At 38.1% G+C, this 20,866-nt stretch overlaps 1 long non-coding RNA gene across 1 annotated transcript in view; it reads left to right on the top strand.

Moving 5' to 3' along the window:
* The window catches only part of LOC101732801, a 28,594-nt gene extending 8,322 nt beyond the window's left edge, over positions 1-20,272 (top strand). Inside the window, exons 2-3 of the long non-coding RNA XR_001169968.3 lie at positions 9,789-9,888; positions 19,477-20,272. This is a non-coding gene — a long non-coding RNA (uncharacterized LOC101732801). The remainder of the gene's footprint in view (positions 1-9,788; positions 9,889-19,476) is intronic.
* The last annotated feature ends 594 nt before the right edge of the window (positions 20,273-20,866 follow it).

Raw genomic sequence — 20,866 nt, 5'->3', positions numbered from 1 at the left:
TTTACGAATAGCCATATATATATATATATATATGGGTGAAATCTGTAAACTTTTACTAACTTTATAATTTGATTCAAACAAAAACACTGAAAAGCTTTCCATGACCACTCCTCACGTATGCATATATTCAGGGCTGCCAAGAAGAGGCGGTGGAAGAGAGGAGTCCAGTCAGGGGTACTATAACAGTGACAGGTTCCAAAAGCTATGAATACCCATGTCTGCTGCAAAGGGGCTGGTGCCTGTGGAGAAGCAACAGAGTGTGGGCATATTCTGAGCATTATGGGGTGTGGCAGGGTTCCATTGGGGATATATGTGTGGAGTATTGTTTTTTTATTGGGGCCTAATTATACTAAATGAGCCCACTATCCAGGCACCAAAGGTTGACGATGGACTAAAAACTAATTCCCTGGGGAAAGAACCCTTCATACTAAGTAAGATGAGGCCTTGTGATTTCTGATGATGACCCTACTTACAATATAAACATATATATGGAGGGACCCCATCAGACCTTCTATACTCCTACCGCCCATTGCTGGGTCTGTTGCCTCTACTCTTAAAGGGAAAATATACTTATTTTTCATTAACTGAGCTGATTCATCTGGATTTATGTAACATAAATATATTGTATAAACAATGTCTGAACCTTCAGAAATAAATATAAATGTATTTTTTCTACACAAACATAACCACAGACTGAAAGAAAACCAGTTATCAAAATTTCAAAATTTCTTAGACACACAATGTGATGCAACTCCACACTTGTACAAGTCCCAATAACATCACAATGGAACAAGGTTTTGGAATGCATTACTGTGCAAGTTTACAGAAATAGACAATTATGGCTTCCATTCAATCTGAGGAATCAGGCATGGTTGTGTAGAAAATACATTTTCTAGTACATCTGGAAGTTCAGATAGTCTTTATGCACCTTTTCTACATAATCACAGCTGAATGGGCTCATGTCAAGAAGTGGGACATATTTTCTTTTTAAACCTATATGAATAAAGCACCAACACACCTTATACACTCCTTTAGTGAGTTTGTTCCATTTCTCACACTACTCTATAACTAAATAGAGCTTTCACAGTCACACAAACATAGAGCTTTCACAGTCAAACAAACTCTGTTCTCTTGCATATGTACTTTATATATTAACCATTGTACAAGTTCATTTCCAAAACATGCTTAGTCTGGCCTGGGGAAGTCTTGGCGATCGTCTTGTTTTCTTTTAAAGTTAATGTGAAAGCATGATTCTATGATCAAATAAGACCTTTATTCAGATCAAGTCTTTGAGCGTCTTTGGAGACTCAAATATCGATCACACAACATTAACGTTTTTTATATAATACAGTGCTCTGCTGTTCTTCGGGACATCTTACTATAGCACATGTACTGACAAGCTAATTATTTAATTACATAAACATATGTAGGCATTAAGAAGTCAATCAAAACAGAAGATATTAAAGAACAGCAAACAATTATTACTGTAGAAATAACACAATCGTGTACAGCTGTGTATTGTTTTAGGGTATTACATGGTTCAGTGGGATTGCTAGAAACTTCCCATGAGCACACTTAGCTTTAGAACTGAAGCTTGACTGTGGGAAAATTCCAGTAATTCAGGCTTAATGCTACATTATCATTATTATCATTTACTTCTAATAAAAATGCAGTTACCTACTGTAAGGAATAGTAAGAAATGGTTCCATATATTGAAAAGATATTGTCATACAGTATGTAATCCAAATACAGGATACCTGGTCAGCAACAGTTTTTTGGCAAAAAAATCTGTGTAAGTAAAGATAAACTAACTTTTTCTCCGGGCACAGTTTTGTGGGGAAGGTCACCACAGTAATAATTTGTACAAATATATAATAGAATTTCACCATACAGTCCTTTCCGCTGGAAAAAAAACAATTTGGCCATCAAATCTGGGCATGTATGGGCACCTTATGTTCCATTTAAATGAAGACAAAGCTGGGCATTACTATCTGCTAAGAAGAGTCAATGGGAAATGAGTAGGCATTTCTGTTATAGGAAAGCATGTCCCCTTCTGCAATGAAACCTACTCACTTCCCATTGGCTGCCACTCTGATCAGTAGATAAAATTGCACCAGAGATTTCCTGTGGAAGAACAGTGCTCTGTAAATAAAATTTTATATTAATATTCTAATACAGTAATATTGTCATTTCAAATTTGGGTATATTCTATGAACAGTTGCAGCAGATGTGATTGTTTCAACACTGCTTATATTTTAAAATATATATTCTTGCTATATTTAGATAAATTACACGTGATATACAACTATACATCTAGGTATATCTTCATAAATGGGACACAAAAGTGCCTTGGCATAAGAACTTGCTTTAACTAAACCAATAAGTAATTTTTGTCTGCAAACTTGTGAGAGAAGAAAGTTTTCAAATAAAAAGGAGACATCAAAGCTAGTATGAGAATTTGTCTGGAAACAATTAGACTTCATTCCTATCTCAAATATTGTTTAACATTTCAACCTAATTATTAAGCTAGAAAAAAACCAAATGGCAGTTTAGTTTATTTATCTTTTTTCTTTATACTAATAGTAAAGCTGTGAAGTGCAAGCATTTGGGGGGACGTGCTAACAATTTATTTTTTTCGACTGCAAATAAATATTGGTGTCATATCTTCTCACTTATTTGGTATGCATTTCATTGTGCCACATTGAAACTGTGCTACATTAGGGGGCAACATTTTCCTTTGTTGAGTATAATATGAATCTGTGGTCATACAGAACTTGTTGTAGATATGGCAAAAGGTGGGAAATAAAATGGAAACAGGACACTTTTGTATGAAAGAATTTTGTTTGTTTCTCATTGCCAATATGATTCATGGACAGCTAAAATACTTATAGCAGGCAAGCATTTACAAAAAAAAAAATCAGTTCAAGTATTGAGTCTTTTCATAGCAGTTTCTGTAGTTACCACCAGCCATACTACCTTCCATCCAGATGTGCTTATTTTGGCCATTGGTTGAACCTAAATGGATCAGTGCTATCTGGTGTTCTGTGTGGTTACCCATACTGTGTGTGTACCTGTATCACAGAACAATTACGTTTTGCTTTGTGTTGAACAGTAATCAGTTAATTAATGTTTAGGTTTGTGCTACTGCTTCTACTGTTATACAAATATACACAGGTTGGGTGTTGCTTCAGATACATATAGATATACTCAAAGACAAGGAAACACTTAACAGATTTTTTGTAAACAAAAACTAAATGGTATAGGCCTCCATTTTCATCCATAGGCATTTCAAACATGTTTAAATTAGGCAAGAAGTAGGCAAATGGCAGTAAGGTTTCTTGGTTGCTAGTATAAAAAATATGTTATTATCTATCAACTGGCTGATACCTTACCATAAAATGTCTTCCATCCTCTAAACACACACGTATGGACACCTCTGTCCTATACATATTCCATATCCCAAGATCTGTTTTACATACAGCCACGTGTTAATTTGCATGGTGGCAAACTTGTTTTGTATGAATGAAATAATTAATAAGATATCTGCATTCCATTTTGGTAGCTACCAAATTATGATTGTATGATAGGGTTGCCACCTGTCCACTTTTGACCAAGGCAGCCCGGTTTTCGTAAGGTTTCTGGGCAGGACTCACTAACCCCTCCCCCGTGACATCATGTCCCTGCCTCTTCCCCCCACACATGACATCATGGGCCCACCTCTTCCCCCATCCCCGTTGTCACGAACGCCACCACAGACGCATGTGACCAGTCGGGCAGCTGTAAGGGTTAACACATTAACTACACAGTTTTTCGCTAACTCATGCAATCAAACCCCAAACAGCCCCAACCCGCCTAAACTTAACAAACTGCCATCACCGCGTTTAAAGGCCGCAAGCACCCAAATCTAGAGGTTCTATTGCACACTGACACTTCCCAGAGGCAAATCACCCCAGACTCCTAGCTAAGCACTCTAGCAGACAATGCAAGTTAGTCTACAGACAACACACAACTTTCTCGCAAGCAAACAAAAGGTTAAGCAGACACACTTTCCTTATAACTAGCAAGAGGTTAAACACATTTACATACACACTCTTCTTAAGGCATAAAGGTTCAATAGAGCACAAAGAAAAACTTATTAAATTTTGTATTTAATATTCCAAAGTGGACAGTGCATATGTTATATAAAAACAGTGAATGTTACAAACAGACATACATGTTGCAGAACAGTTATAAAAATAAAAGGGGATAAAAACACAGAGAAATCTCAAGTACGTTACCGAATATCCTGTGCCCTCTGAGGCAAGAGGTTGAAAGTCCTGAGCCCATCCCCCAACATGATATGCATAAGTTGCGGCCTCCAGAATGAGCTAAAGAATACCTGGGCATGCGTGCTTTTATTCCCTGCTGGGCCCCTCCCTCATTACCGTATGCATGAGGAGGGAGTGCCCAGGAACTGGTCACATGACCCCTCCCCTGTAGAGAGCTATACTTTTCATGCCAGTTTCTTTCCATATAATATTGGTACTTGCCAGTACTCAATATTATTATGAAAGTAGGGAATTGTTTTAACCTATATGTGGGCAATCAAAATGATACCAAACATGGGGGGTGTCTCATGTTTTTTGTGTTTTATAAGCATGGGAACCCTAAAGCAGAGGAGATATGGACCCCTTTCTATAATCCATATTTTTCTGATAGCTGCACCCCCCCCCTGCTGTTCTAGGCCCACAACCGGCTTCTTTGATCACAGATCAAAGAAACCAGCTTCCTGCTTCCACGGGCTGGCCCCGCATTGTCTAATGAAGTTGTTTAAGTTGTCACCTTTCCGCAGCCCTGGTTGTGTCTTTAGGGGATATTTGTGAATTACCCCCTACTGGGAAGGGTTTCCCTCAAATGTGGATTTCAACCAGACTTTTCCATGGGGAGCCTTACTGCTCCAACATGACACCCGTGATGTCCCCCCCACCCCGTGCCCCACTAGGAAAGCCAGACTTTTTATCAACAATTTCCCCATGTTCCATGTCATTTAAATCATATTTCCAATTTGCTTTAATTTAAAAAAAAAAAATAATAATAATCGTTTTCAAAATGGCTACCTGTAAAGTTTGTGCTGCATAAAGTCTCTTTGCTGTGCCAGCCAGGAGACTCATATTGCAGGGAGGGGCAGGCAATGCTCACTACTGTGCTGCCCTCCATTGATCTGATTGTCTGAATCACTTCAGCCAATCAGATCACTGATATGCAAATGAATCCAGCATGTGCAGTAGTCTATGCCTGCTTTTCCTGAACTCCATACTCCACTGCTTGTAATGTCAGAATGATGTGGAAAGGATCTTATACAGATCGGCAAACCCCTTGGGCAGAGAAGAGAGACCTAGAAAGCTGTGCAGCACTACCTTCACTCACCTGAACCACCCCTTTAAGTGACAGGAAGCTACACACCAGTAATTAAAAGTGTATACAGTTTTACATAGGATTATCAATTTATGTAGTGTACTTGCCTGGGTCTTCTGGCTCATGTTATGTTAATGTAAATACTTTTTTATGGAAATATTGCCTGTTGAGTCTTAGTATAGACAGCTGTAAATGATTCAATTATGATACACCTGCACAACTGTCACCAAAAAACTAGTTAGCAATTTCATTTTTTATTCACTCAAGTGCGATTGTAAAGCTTAACATTTTGTAAAAAAAAAAAAAAAATCACAAACAAGGTAGCAAAAAATTCTGACATACATTCTGGTGTATCATTATACAGAGAACCAGAATACATTAATTGGATGGAGTAGCAACATACATCATTGTCCACTGGGGAACAAATTAATAACAGTTTATGATAATGTAGGGATCTCCAAAATTGGGCCCCTAGGATGGTTACCCCCAGGTTAGACCCCAAGGGAGGGTAGTACTCGGTAATGGGACACCTTGGGATGGTTTGGCACTTAAACAGTTAAATGGGAGTTAGCTTCCTTGCAGTTCAGGTTATGGCCACAGGGTGGTACATTTAGTATATAAGGGTATGCAGCCATGTGCTGCCAGGTCTTCCTGCCTGGGACCCCTCTGGCTAGAGGTTAATAACAGGCCGGTGTTAGACAGAGAGATATGTAAGTTTAGTCCACTCTAGGAGTGGAAGACAGGCAAGCTAGTCGGGCAGCTTGGCCCCAACAGGAGAATTATGGGATTAAGATCCCCCAGCACTCATAGCTGGAGTCAGGGAACAAAGTGCTAAGTATAGGAGATTTGCCTAATCCAGGGGTATCTGAGTGAGAGTACCGGAGTGAGGTCTCAAGAGGGGTGTCCGCTTGGCGAGAAGTACCGGGGAGAGCCCTAGAGAGGGTCTTCTGGGGAGAAGTACCGGAGGGAACCCCTAAAGAGAATCATTTGGCGGGAGTACCGCTAGTATCCCAGGAGAGAGGGTCTCCTAAGGAAGAGGGAGTGTAACCTGACTGTAACATTGCTCCTGTGTGATCTGCCTGTCTGCTATATCTGTGCTAATAAACAAGTTCCACTGGTTAAACATCCATCCAGTGTCCTGGTCTCTGCATACACTGAGGATCCACTCTGCCTGGTAAGAATCTACCCCAAAGGGAGGGGGCAAGGTGCCAGGAGTGCTGGGAGTCCCCAAGCATAAGTACAATATCAAGTTCTCAGGAGGGGAGTTACAGTTCAGTCTGTCCCTATCCTGGGTGGAGGCACGCCAAATAGTACAGCAACATCTGTTCCCCATAGTAAGCGGGGCTCAGGATCCTGTTAGCGCCATAAGATCTCAACAGGTAGCAGCACAACCTATAAAGTGGGCTACAATAATGATTGTTTACCTTTTCAACATGTAACAGGTAAGATCAGATGAACCGTATACTAATCCTATGTTAGAGTTGCAAGGAACAACATTAATATTTTGCCAATGTATTTCTCAGTGGTTTAAAAGCTGGTAAACATTTGGTTGCACAGGTTTCAGAACTAACAAAATTGTTGGCCTTCCTCTGGCTAGCATAAATTGTAGCTACTAACATCTGTAAATTTTGAAGTATTCCATATTAAGTTCTGGCAAAGCAAAGTGTCAGTGAAATAAAATTTGGAACAGATTCCAAGATAAAATGCCTAATGGAATTACTTGGAAACGGTATCTAATCAATTTGGTGGCAACGGGTAGGCTAATCCCAAACATAATGCATCAAAGGTTCATTATGGTAAACTAAATAGATTTTATAAAGGCATTATAAAAGAACACCACTGCAAATTTAGTACTGAGGCAAAGCTATGGAAAACACACACTACCTCAAATATTTACTAGTAAAACAAACACAAGATTAAACAAATACAAGCTTTACATAGATACAAAACGAGCTGCAGTCAAAAAGGAAAATACAAAGTTATAAACTCTGGGCAAAGTAGGGTCTCATAAGGCATTTATAAAATTGGCTGTTTACCAGTTGAGATAACAGGCTGCCTCCTTAGCACATAAAAATAATACATACCCCCCCCCTTCCCCGAAAAAGGTTAGGCTCTAATGGGATGATTTTAACAATCCCTTTTGGGGCACGGTTCCATGATATACAAGAGTTAGTTAAGAAATTTGTCATTAGCAATTATGTTGACATTATGGGAATGTTTCATTGCGGATAAAACATTCTGAATGTCACAGTTCGCAATTAGTACTTTTCACTCGTTTTATTTGACCTTACAAGTGTTGCTGCAAAAATCAAACTGATAACAAATGTAGACAGATTTGGTTAGATGAGGAAGCCAAGTTGGAAAATCATGAGGGCCAGTCATTTATTTGCTCCTTTAGTATAACACAGGTACAGTTGATTTGGATGGAATTCCAGGACATGGTGTTTTTTTGCTAAGGAAAACATTGGCGCAGCCCTCGCATTAATACCAACAAACATAATATATCCATGGATCAATGTGCTTCGACAGTACAGCTGTGGGCACAAAATTGTATCATATAGTGCTAAGCACCACAAAAACAGTCCTTAACATACTCAAAAATGTTAATAACACTTTAAAATGGGCAACCTTTGCTGGCTCAGCAGTGCATCTTAGACTGCATCAATGCTTTTTAGATCCATATGATTTCCAAAGGCTTCAAATTGCCAAATTGCATCAGTAACCTAAAAAGTTTTCCATCACTACTGCCTCAGTATGGGTGTCACAAACAACCTTGGGGCTAATTGCTGCCCTTTACCCCCACTAATCATATATGCATATGTTTTCCTAGTTTGCCTGTTGATTATTTTTGCCATGTTTATTCCCACAATGCACTGTTTTTCCCAGAATTTATGCATCATTGTGGGCACAATGCAGACATTGAATTGGACACAGTTGGACTGCATCTGAAACTTTGTGATTCATCAAAATGGATGCAACTGTGGATGTGCTTCGTCGTTGCCCCAAATATTTTTGCGGCCTGCCTGGCATAGTTTCCAGTGTTTGGGGTGCGAATCATGTCTGTGCCCCAATCTTTAGATGCAAGTGTGCTGCACCTATTGATGCATGGTGCTAAGGGAATAACTGATTGGCACTGTAGTCTAATAAAAAGTCTTGAAGTTTAACTATGTTCCACAACAGTTTATAGTAAAAAAAAACAACACAATTTTTAGACAGATATAATTATTCTTCAATGAATTAGATTAGCCATACAGAATAAGAGACAGTGAAAAAATTTTTTTCTGTACTTACCTAAACAGAAAGATGGGACTGAATTTTTTCATGCATGTGCTATTGGTGTGGATATGGTTAAAAAGTACAGAGAGAGTTGTTGACATCTAAAAGTCACGCCTGGTCTGTTTTGGGTGGATTTGATGGGAAGAGTCCAAGTGGAAAATTTCTGTCAGCTGCCTCCCTCTAATCCCAAAAGTGATATCCAGAAATTTAGTATGAAACCTAGCATTGCTACTATTATTCGAAGATTATCTTTATTGTCTTATAGTTTTTGTAACATGTCACAGGGGAAACAAGGTTGCCTCAATATTAGAACCTGTAAAGACAAATAATGGAGTTAATGGTGGAGCAAACTGATAGTGAGCCTTATGCTGGAAATCCTGGCTTGCATCCAGGTATTCCTTAAACAAGCCACGTCTCTGGATACAGAGCTACTGATTTATAACACCATCAGTTTTATGCCAGAAGTGCATATAGGAAGGTGCATATATTATGCCAGTGATGTCTGTAGGAAGGTGCACAAGTAGGACTGCATCAAGCCACCACTGCAGGACTCTGCAGAGCAGCTGCTTTGAATTTAAATCTTATTTATGCAGAGATATGATCTCTCAGTTACAGTTTATGGCAATAGCGGTTCATGCAAATAATGAGGACACTGCAAAAACTATTCTGTGTTCTGTGTTTGCAACACTTATACCTTTATATTGACATTTATGTGTTTGAAGCAATTAATAACCACACAGTTTGCTTAAATAACGTAGGTGCATTTTGGAAATGTATCACTTTGTGTTATTAAATTTCAATATTTTCTGATTATCTTTTTTTTTTTTGCTGACTGCTGAACAGTCTTTGCCATTTTGCCCCTTTATTGCATAACGTAACAATCAAGTCAAGTACCTCTGCTGCCTACCCCCAGTTATTTTTATTCTCTATAAAAGTGTTATTGACTTACCTTGTGGTTTCACACTTAATCTGCTATTGCCTTAGGCAGGGTAGCCCCAACACATCCTATCTCTTAGCCCTCCTACTGTATTACATTATTGTGTATGACAAGATATAAGTGTGGAAGTTTGTCTGAGTTTGTGTTTTTTTCACTGCAGCTGATGTTTGTGCCCCTTTAGGAGATAAAAGAATATGCATATTGCTGTACACGTCCATATTCTGGGAAAGAAATACAGACGTAATTAATGAGCATCAGCGAGTTTACCGCACTACTACATGGTAAGTGCTACAAATAGAAGGGTTATTTGCAGAACACAGAGAACAGTGGGAGTAGGTCAGAGAGCTAAATATGTGAGGCCTGCATGCTAATTTAATAAGATGTAACTTATTGTTTTAACAAACAATTTTGAAATGGTATTAACATTCACTCTAAGAACTAAACATTATTGTTAGATTTGTAAAAAAATATTTTGTAAATAAACAGTGTCACCTTGTTTATAATGTTATAGTATATTCGGCAAGGAAAAAAAAAAAAACAAAAAAACAATTAGTGTATGAAGTGTACAAACAATGTTTTCCTACAGAATCAAAGTGTAAATCACCTTTTGTAAAGAAGTTGAACTTTAGGTTAAAATAATAATCAGTATTAGAGTACAACACCGCACCGAAACTGTTAAACGTTTCAAGCATTCCTCTATGACTGAGGTCATTTAATGGAAACTGTATGTTAGGAATTTACAGCTAAAAAAGCAACGCAACGATTTATATCACAGACTACAAACACTGGTTGATATCTGTGCAGATTTGTAACATATTGTCCCTAAGAGGCACTTTGGATCTAAATTGGTGGTGGTGCATGCTTCTAATTATGTGAAGCCTATAATTATGTGATGAAGAATAGTGTGATTTCTTAGGACATTTCACAATAAAAATTTCATTTGCAACTGTTTGTCAGAACCTTATATAAAACATATAAAACAGGATATAATTCTTAAATATCCATTTTTAACAATATCTATTAATGCTATTTAATGCTTCCTTAATATTATGAAGGAAGTTTGTTCAAGCACTATAAGAAGACCTTGCTGGGGTCAGACATCCAGGGGCCATTTCCCCAAATACCCCTATTAAGAAGTAATTCACCAGTCTTTCCATAAATACAGCCAGGGTCCCTGTGGAAGCCCATTTGAACCCCAATCACATCTGAAAATCTAGAGCCCCCATAAATCAAACATTTCCAGATGTCTCACAGTTTCCAAAGCAAATTTTCCTATGTTTATGTCACTTATTATGTAACTTCCCACAATGATTAACAATACAGTCAAAATCAAATCCAGTTAAAAATCAGCGCATTAGTGAAATAGTTAGAATCACAGGAAACAGTGCCTTAATGAGAACTTACTGGACCCCACAGCAAAGTCAGTTTATGCCCCCCTCCCTTAACTTTGGTAATAAGTTATTTTTCATAAAATTGCTAAGTAGTTAGTGCCCCAAAGGACCCTTATACCTTCTTCTCCCCCCCCAGCAGTCTAATGGGGTTGCTTCCTCTATAGTCACACCCCTACAATGACACATGGGCCATGCAGTATAATTCCAAGGGCAATTTATTTACATAGTTGAGATGGGTTGAAAATAAGACCAAAGTCCCATTAAGTTAAACCACTCCACATTATTATACAGACCACACACACACATACCTTCCAAAAGCTTTCCTACCACTGATGTGGCCTATAGTTTTTAAGCTGACTTCCAGGGTGGTGAGGCAAAATTTTGGTGTAAAAATCTGAATTTTGGCTCTTGAAGGTACCAGGAGCATTTTTGCCACCCTGGTAGCTTGAGGTGTGCTGCCGCCTGTGGTGAGTTTCTCAACTCGCCTCACAACAGCAGCACCTCTGCAAAAACCAGGCCATTGAAAAAAATACACATGTGTTTTAAAATACAGGATCAGGGAAAAAACTAAAGCCATCAATTGCAAAACAAATGCATGTACTTTCAGGAACTCCTCTCTGAACATTATTTAAAGATCATGAATATGCCTCTAAGTGTCTGGACAACCTGGTTGTGGCTTATGTAATTATTTAGCTACAGTAAATGAATGATCCCATACCTGCATGTGCAGTTTCCTGCCCAGGAAAAAAAAAATCCCCTTATTTTGCTGTAGAAGTTTCCCTATAAGAACATTTACAGGAGATAAATAATGTAATCTCTCCTCATAAGAGATTATGTAAAGTCAGCCTGTTATAAAATAGTAACCTTACTTTGAAATTACGTAGCAAACATTTCAGTTGCATTGGCTTTTCTAGGTTGGTTGAGGATCCTGGGAGATATAGGTCACAGCAGCTGGAAGACTATGGTATAGACACCTAACACTTGGGCTACAGTACTTGCAATAGTTAAGAAGAACTTCAATTTATTTCAACATGCACTTGATTTTTTTCCTCCCTTAGATCAACTAATATGGCTTGCAGGGAAAGATCTGCAAGTAGCAGCTCCTTTGCTAGTGACAATGCTTCATTTACGCAAGTGGATCATAAACTAGAACACACCAGTACTATTAAAACTAAGCGCTTTGCACATGAATCATTATATGCCAAAAAAACAGCCACATCAATTGTAATATTATATACCGCTCATCTTTTAATAAAGCCATATTGTTTTGTCATCTTGTTTCTTTAACTCATGAAGCAAGTGCTTCACAGCCTGCTTAAGCAAGTAAGCCACATACCAGACAAATAAAGAGCTAGTAGATCAAAGCTGTAGATCCTATCTTTATGGGCAAAACAGGAAATCTGGTTAATTATGCAAATTTTACTGTGGTACATTTTGTAACACTACATGCCCAGTGTATTTAAGTGGTTTAAAGGTGTCATAATGCCATTTAATGTGGCAAAGCCTTGAAACACTGTTCATCTTTATTATTTTATTTTTTTCCTGGTCTTTATATAGCGTCAACATGTTTCCACAGCACTTTTTAGTCCCTGTCACATTTACACAAAGTAGGAGCCAAATAACCTGCCTGTATGTTTTTCTAGTGTAGGAAGAAACCAGAGTACACAGAGGAAACCCACATAGACATGGGGAGAACATACATACTCCCTGTAGATAGTGCCCTGGCTGGAATCAAACTCCAAGACTCCAGCAAGCACTGTAAGCTAGCAGTACTACCCACCCCCCCCCATTACTTCAATGTGATGATATGAAATGTTTAGCGAGAGCAAGCATGTATACAATAAATCAATGAACAAATTGTGAAAAGGGGAGATATCACCACAACCTAGTGCCAAGATAATACATATTTATAACATATTTATATTTTGGGCATTTTTGATCACATCCCCTATACCTTGACCACACACAATTTTCTCTCCCAGCTCTGCCCAATGCTGCTTGTATTATGGGGAGAAGGTGACTGGATGAGGTGGGCCAAAATCTTCTGCAGCGCTTTACAGCAGAATGGTGTATACGCTAAACAAACAAATTATATACAAACAGGGGTTACACTGGAGATGGTATAGAATCCCTCTGGGAAGAGGTTTTGGCTGGACAAAATGTTACAAAGAAAATTATAATTTGTGTATGCTACAACCCACCTAGTATAATTGAGAAGAATAAAGGTCAGCTACTATTACAGATGGAAAAGGCTTCAATATTAGGTCAAGTTCTTATCAGGTAGTTATCCAGACCTAGGGGCAGATTTATCAAATCAGTTCGAATCCCGAATGGGAAAAATTCGGATTGGAAATGAAAATTACTGATCACAAATATCACGAAAATGCTTACGAAAAAATTGTATTAGTCACGATAATATCGTATTGGCAATCCAAAGTCCCAAAATTTTCGTACCGTACAATTGTAAACAGCGGTAAAACCTTTCCGATTTTTTCGTGCAAGTGTGCGAAAAAGTCGTGCGCCATACGGAAAGTTGTGCGGCGTACGACAAAATTGTGCGGACGCACGAAAAATTTGCCGAAAATACGCTTAGGGGGAGATTTACTAAGGCATGAACGCTTTGAATGCGTCTCAATGCTTTTTTTCGTAATGATCAGTATTTTTCCGACTTTTTCATCGTCGTCGCAACTTTTTCGTATTTTCCGCGACTATTTAGTTGCCGTTGCGAGTTCTCGTATATTTTTGGTGACTTTTTCATCGCCGTCACGAAATAATCGTATTGTTGCGCCGAGTACGAAAGTTTCGGATTCATTCAAGCTTCGTTATCGTGACTTTCCTTGGGCCAGGTTGGAGCTGCAGAGTGCCATTAATTCCTATGGGAGGCTTCCAAAATCATGCAAAGTCGGAAAGGCTTTTCCGCCGTTTACGATCGTTCAATACGATAAAGTCGCGGCGATGATGAAATAGTTGCGCAAAATACAATAAAGTCACGAAAAATACGATAAAGTTGCGACGGTGATGAAAAAGTCGAGAAATTTTCGCTTCCAATCCGAATTTTTGCTATTGGGGATTCGAATTTGTGCTTTGGTAAATCTGCCCCATAGACTAGAGTAATTGTGCAGCCAAGTCAGTAAAAGCTAGCAGGTTTGTAAATATGCTTAATGACTACTTTTTCACAAACCTACTAGGATAGATAGCTCAGGAACCTACTAGGAAAGACTCTGTTTTGGATCTGATAATACCAAATTATTATTAATAATAATAATTCATCTTTATCATTTGTTTGGGTAAGCATTTCGAGAATAGTGATTATAACATGGTCTCCTTTAAGAATATGTTGCAGAGAAAACTCTGTAAGGGAGTATCTGAATTACTAAATTTTAAATGTGCAAACCTTGTCGTTATAATTGCATCTCTGCAATATATTACCTTGGAAAGACTATTCATAAGGTTAAACTCAGAAGGACAATGGAATGTCTTTAAATTGCTGCTTTATAATTAAACTTGTCAGTATATTCCCCTTGTAAGCAAAGAAATACATCGTAAAACAAATACCTTTATGGTTCAATAGAAGTTTTGGTGTTGGGGTTGGTAAGAAAAAATGTGCTTTTAAGACATTGAAGTTAGCTGGGACAGCTGGTTTTAAATATGTAAATAGTAAATAGTATTGGCAAATTGCTAATGTAGCGCCACTATTTAAGGGATCCCTGGAAACTATAGTCCTGTTTGACATCAGTGGTAGGAAAGCATTTGGAAGGGGTTACAAGGGATACAATATTTGAATACACTGAAAATCTTAATACTGTATTTTGTTTGTGTTAAAATGATTGTATGTGTAATAGATCTTGCCAGGCTAATTAATCACCTTCTATGAGGAGATGAACAGGAATCTAGACTCTGGGATGGCAGTGGATGTGCTCTACATAGACTTTGCTAAAGAACTTGATAAAGTACCAAACAGAATGTTACTGGTTACATTAAAGGAACAGTAACACCAAAGATTTCAAGTGTATAAAAGAAATTCCAGCGGTAAAACCTTTCCGATTTTTTCATGCAAGTGTGCGAAAAAGTCGTGCGCCATACGGAAAGTTGTGCGGCGTACGACAAAATTGTGCGGACGCACGAAAAATTTACCGAAAATACACTTAGGGGGAGATTTACTAAGGCACGAACGTTTTGAATGCGTCTCAATGCTTTTTTTTCATAATGATCGGTATTTTTTCGACTTTTTCATCGCCGCCGCAACTTTTTCGTATTTTCCGCAACTATTTAGTCGCCGTTGCGAGTTCTCGTATATTTTTCGTGACTTTTTCATCGCCGTCACGAAAAAATCGTATTGTTGCGCCGAGTACGAAAGTTTCGGATTCATTCAAGCTTCGTTATCGTGACTTTCCTTGAGACGCATTCAAATGTACTGCTGCCCTGCACTGGTACAACTGGTGTGTTTGCCTCTGAAACACTACTATAATTTATATAAATAAGCTGCTATGTAGCCATGGGGGCAGCCATTCAAAGGAGAAAAGGCACAGGCACTTAGCAGATAACAGATAAAACACTATTGTATTCTACAGAGCTTATCCGTTATCTGCTATGTAACCTGTGCCTTTTCTCCTTTTTTCCAGTTTGAATGGCAACCCCCGGAGCTACACCAGCTTATTATATATAAGCTATAGTAGAGTTACTGTAGCAAATACACAACTTTTACCAGTGCAGGGCAACAGTACATTATATTTCATTTACTTTAAAACTCTTTAATTTTTTGGTGTTACTGTTCCTTTAAGAAATATTGACCTGAAACATAATATTTGTATTTTTGTAAAGTGTTGTTAGTGGAGTTAGTGAGCAGGAACCTAAACTCTGGGATGGCAGTGGATGCGATCTATTTAGATTTTACTTAGATTGCTAAAGATTTTGATACAATACCACACAGAAGGTTACTATTTCAATTAGGGGATATTGGCCTGGAACATAATATTTGTACTTGGCTTTAGGATAGAAAGAATGGTGGTAAATGAAGCATTTTCTAATTGGAGCAGTGTTGTTAGTGGAGTATGCTGGAATCCTGAAATGTGTTCTTCAGTCAATCCTTTACCTTTTTTCTTCTATTAGTGAAATTAAAGACTTCTTTTTGCAAAATATTAATTTCTGACAACTCATATTTGAATATTATCTTTCAATGAGTGTTTCCAAAAATTCTTTCTATTTTAATGATGTTTTCTTCCAATATTATATATTGAGAGAATGAAACCAAAGTGCAATGGCAGTGCTGGAAAACATTCCATAAAGATTTTTGTTCCCAGAATGTGTGTACACAGTGAAAAAAAAAATCAGAATTCCTACAAACTCTGTCAGCTAGAACATGCTTTGCCGTGGACAGGTTTATTCTACTTGAGTCTGTTAAAACATCAATAACACTTGCATGTCGTAAATGATTTAGTGTTATAATGAATGCAGACGTCAGGTGTTCATAAATGGTTTTAAAAGCATTTCCCATCTTTCTTTTCCTAAAGTTACCTCCCACGTTATGCCCAGGGCATATCATTTACTGTCTGCAGTAATAGAAAAGAAGTCACTACAAATGACGCCTGTCATACCATTCTTGACTGATCCAGCCTCATTGGGAAAGATAAAAGTCCTAGACATTTTAAAAGGCTCTGGGTAGATAAATTAGCCACAAATGTGTCACTAATGTTTTTGATCCTTCTGCTCTTGGTCTTATAAAAGGAAACTATGCCTCATGATATACACTGGGTTGTGGTTTGTAACTATACAGTACTTCAGTACTCACCTTTCAAAAAATACATATATTAGGACTAAGAAAAACAATGGGTTTTGTTTTTCTGAAAAAAGTGTTTTTCCTGCATTAAAAATGGCAGTCATTATTAGAATTTCGCCAATCAGTTTGAATTAATTTTTCAGTGAAACAATATGGGGTATTTTTGCTCATCACTACTACTCAGGAAGAGATATGGATTTCTATTCTGTAAAGAATTAATACTAATACGCATTGCATTATCATTAAGTCAGAGCTGACTTCTTGTCTAACATAAAATAGAGGGCTTTGTTAGGAAGTAGGAACTCTAATCCCTAGAATGCAGGAGTAATTATTTGCTCCTATTGCAGTAAATCCAAGCACACCTGAAACCTCTCCTCATTTTCAAACTCAGACTAATTTTCAAGTATAGCCTTGGGAAATATAGGCAGTGTTAGAGGTCACAGGTAATCCCTGTCATGCTGTATTAATAGTTAGACTGGCTAACATTGCTTCTTGTCTCCTATTACTTTGTATTAGAACTTCCCCAGTGAGACAATGTTGACGGCAGTAATAATCTTGTTTCCTTTTGCTTTGTAAGATTTAATTGATCAGTTTATCAGAATACATACCAGACAGTACTGCAACTAACAGAATGTCATTCATTGAAGCATGCTGCCCTGCTACTTACCATACATCATATTCTATGTGCTTTTTAACTTGTTAACTTGTTTCACTTTAGCTTGTTTCTCTGTTTAAAACCTGGCAATGAAGATATAACAATAAAAAATTTGAATGCTAGGGTTGCTGGACATGTGAAGCAAATAGAGGGATGTCAAAATGGCAATGTAGTAGAGGAATGCATATGACCTATATCAACCCCATGGCAATAGTAAGCTTGAGGTATTTCCATACTGTGCTATGCAGCAAATGGCTGAATGTGGAATCATAAACATATGGAATAATAAACAACTTTGTTGTCATGTGAAAGCAAATAAATACACTGGATTCTTTTAATTACTGTAATATTGGCAGAGCTTCTTAATGAATCCTAAGATCCTTGGCCTTCTTTTCCCTCGAAATTATACAGTACAGCTGTAAGGTCAGTTTCTGATCTGATCCTTAATACACTTTTGGGGAAATTTCTAGCAATGTCTAAGGCAGTGATCCCCAACCAGTGACTCAGGGGCAACATGTTGCTCCCCAGCCCCTTGGATGCTGCTCCCAGTGCCCCCAAACCAGGGAGTTATTTTTGAATTCCTGACTTGGTGGCAAGTTTTGGTTGAATAAAAACAAGATTTCCTACCAAATAAAGCCCCTGTAAACTGATAGTGTGCATAGAGGCTCCCTAATAGCCAATTTTAGCCGTTATTTGGCACCTCCATGAATTTTATGGTGCTTGTGTTGCTCTCCAAGTCTTTTTACATTTGACTGTGGCTCACGAGTAGGAAAGGTTGGGGACCCCCTGGTCTAAGGGCTCATACACATGGGTGGTTTGCCCTGTGTTCCCCATGAAGTGGATTTCTCCTGCATACCACTCCCTTCCAGGGAGTGGAGGGGAGACGAAATGCAGTTCATTCTTTCTTATCTGCCCATGTGTATGAGCCCTTAAAGGATATGTAAAGCCTACATTTTCCTACCATGTATACGCTGTAAGTTGGGCACATCTCCCTCACCCAAATGGCATCATTTGTATTTTATATATCCACTCTGTTTGCCAGCACCATCACATTTTCCTAAAACGATTAGCAGCTTTCACTCTGCGGCCATTTTCTCTCTCAGATATCTTCAGTTATATTTACATCAGCAAACAGCACATATGCCCTGTAAAGTTCATGCAATGAAGAATGCAGCCACCTCTCCTGTCCGGGAACTCTTGGCAGGGAGGTGGGGCGTGACAACACTGGGCGGGCTGCTGTAGTCATGGGTATTTTGAACCGGACAGTCCTACTGTCCTTACTGAAATTCCTGAGGAAGGGACCACATGGATTAAAGGGGGAGAAGGAATCTTAAATGATTAAATGGATGCTGCAGCCTTACTATTAACCTTTAGTGTAAGAACCAACGGAGTTGTTGTGTCGCCAGTGATAGATCTCTACTATCACGGTGACAAACCGCTCCGAAAAGGCTTTCCACTGGCAGCAACAGGAGTTGCAGATGGAAAGCCCTTCGCATCGCTTCGTTTTCCAAAGTTGTGTAAACTTGCCTGCAGAAGAAAACGTCGCATGACTTCGGATTATCGAAACGATGCTAAGGGTTTTCCACCAGCAACTATTGTTGGCGGTAGAACCTGCTTTGTGGGTTCTTACCCTTAAACAACCTGAGTGGCAAGTATTTAATAATTTGAAAGAGGCTGTTCACTGATTAAATATTTGTGTGGGGGGTTTACATGTCCTTTAAGCAGATTTATAAATATTACATATATAATAATTGCAGAAAAAAAGCAGAACGGTATATTCTTAAATACACCTTGTAACTGAATCAAAATCAAAAAGCCATCCATTTTACTGAACCCTATGGTGTCATAAACAGCAAATTAAGTTCCTTGCTGTAGGAATAGTAATGCCATTGTCATGCTTTCTGCATTGGATTCTAGGTCAGAGCAATAGTCTTATAAGTCTCATGGTAAGAAACTGATATCATGGTTAGAAACTAATATCCGCATATAAGTGTATTTGAACACAAGACATGAGCTCAATTTATTCTTTTTTTTATTCTTTTCTTAGGAGAAAAGGGATCTCTTCTATGGGCAAACAAAGTAGTCAGAATAGGAGCTTGTGCTACAGTGCTTTTCTGGCTTTTTTGGAGGAAGAAAAATTTAATATTATCTGTACAACATTGTTTATTCCTTTCACACAACCTGATTGCATCTCTGTCGGGCCAAGCTTTAGGCACCATTTGTACTATTTTACATTTAATTAATCCTAATATGAAAGCCAATATTCTCACTTTTACAAAGTGCTGAAGGGGACGAATCTCTCAGTTCTCCCATAAATGGAACAAATCCTAAGCAGTAACATGTTCAGAGATTCATTTTTAAGGCACGTTATGAATGGCATGTTTGGAAATTTAATTGGATTAATTTTAGTGATGCACAAAGCAGATAACCAATTCTAGCATTTTCTCAAAAAAAGAAAAAAAAATGGATTCTAACCTCTATTTAATTTATCACTTTAATTCTTAAATGTAAAGTATTCTATCTGCCGATTAATAAACTACTACAGAAAACTTTAGTTCCTTATTAATATTTTATATCCTGTAAGGTTTTTGTCCCCTGTGAATTTATATTTATAGAAGTTTAAATCATAATGCAGTACAGAAAAGATACCCCTAATTAATATTTTTTTTTACAAATTATTTATCATTAAAGATCTGAGTTCATCATAATCATTGTCTTATTCCCACAGGTTGGATTGGACTAGGGATGAAACCTAAAGGTGGCTATACAAGGGCCAATAAAAGCTACCAACAGACTACATCAGACTGTGTATGGGGCCCTACCCAACCAATATGTAAATCTATATACCGGTAATTAAATATCTCTACTTCACTCCTAGCGGTCCATGGGCTCCTGGCTAGTAACTTTGTCTTTGTTTAGATAATATATCTCCGATGACTGACAGTTTTACTATTTGGATGTCAGGCCTTAATAACCTTATCACCCTGGCAGCATTTTAAATATTAGAATGGAAGATCAGTTAAAGGGGACCTGAAAAAAGAAGTATTGAGTGTCAATACAACTGAACCCTTGTAGTTAGCCATTTGTAGTTAACAGGGTCAGTTCAGGGCATTAAAGTTTTCCCTCTTAAATGGAAAACACCTGCTCCAGTTTGTTAAAAGGTTCCCATAATAGTACTTATTTAAGGAAACACAGCTTTGAGCGGAAGAAGAAACTTCTGCAAGTGCAGGTGTAGTCCACACAATTTCCCCACATTTAGGGGCAGATTTACTGATCCACGAACGGCCCGAAAGCGTCCGAACGCATTTTTTCGTAATGAGCGGTATTCTTGCGACTTTTTCGGCGCCATCGCGACTTTTTTGTATGTCCTGCGTTTTTTTCGGTGCCGTTACGACTTTATCGTATATTTTCCGCAACTTTTTAGTCGCCGTCACGAA

The sequence above is a fragment of the Xenopus tropicalis genome, chromosome 2, assembly GCF_000004195.4.
Source record: "Xenopus tropicalis strain Nigerian chromosome 2, UCB_Xtro_10.0, whole genome shotgun sequence".
Classification (NCBI taxonomy): domain Eukaryota; kingdom Metazoa; phylum Chordata; class Amphibia; order Anura; family Pipidae; genus Xenopus; species Xenopus tropicalis.
The sequence above is the reverse complement of the archived record's forward strand: the minus strand, read 5'-3'. Positions and strand labels throughout refer to the sequence as shown.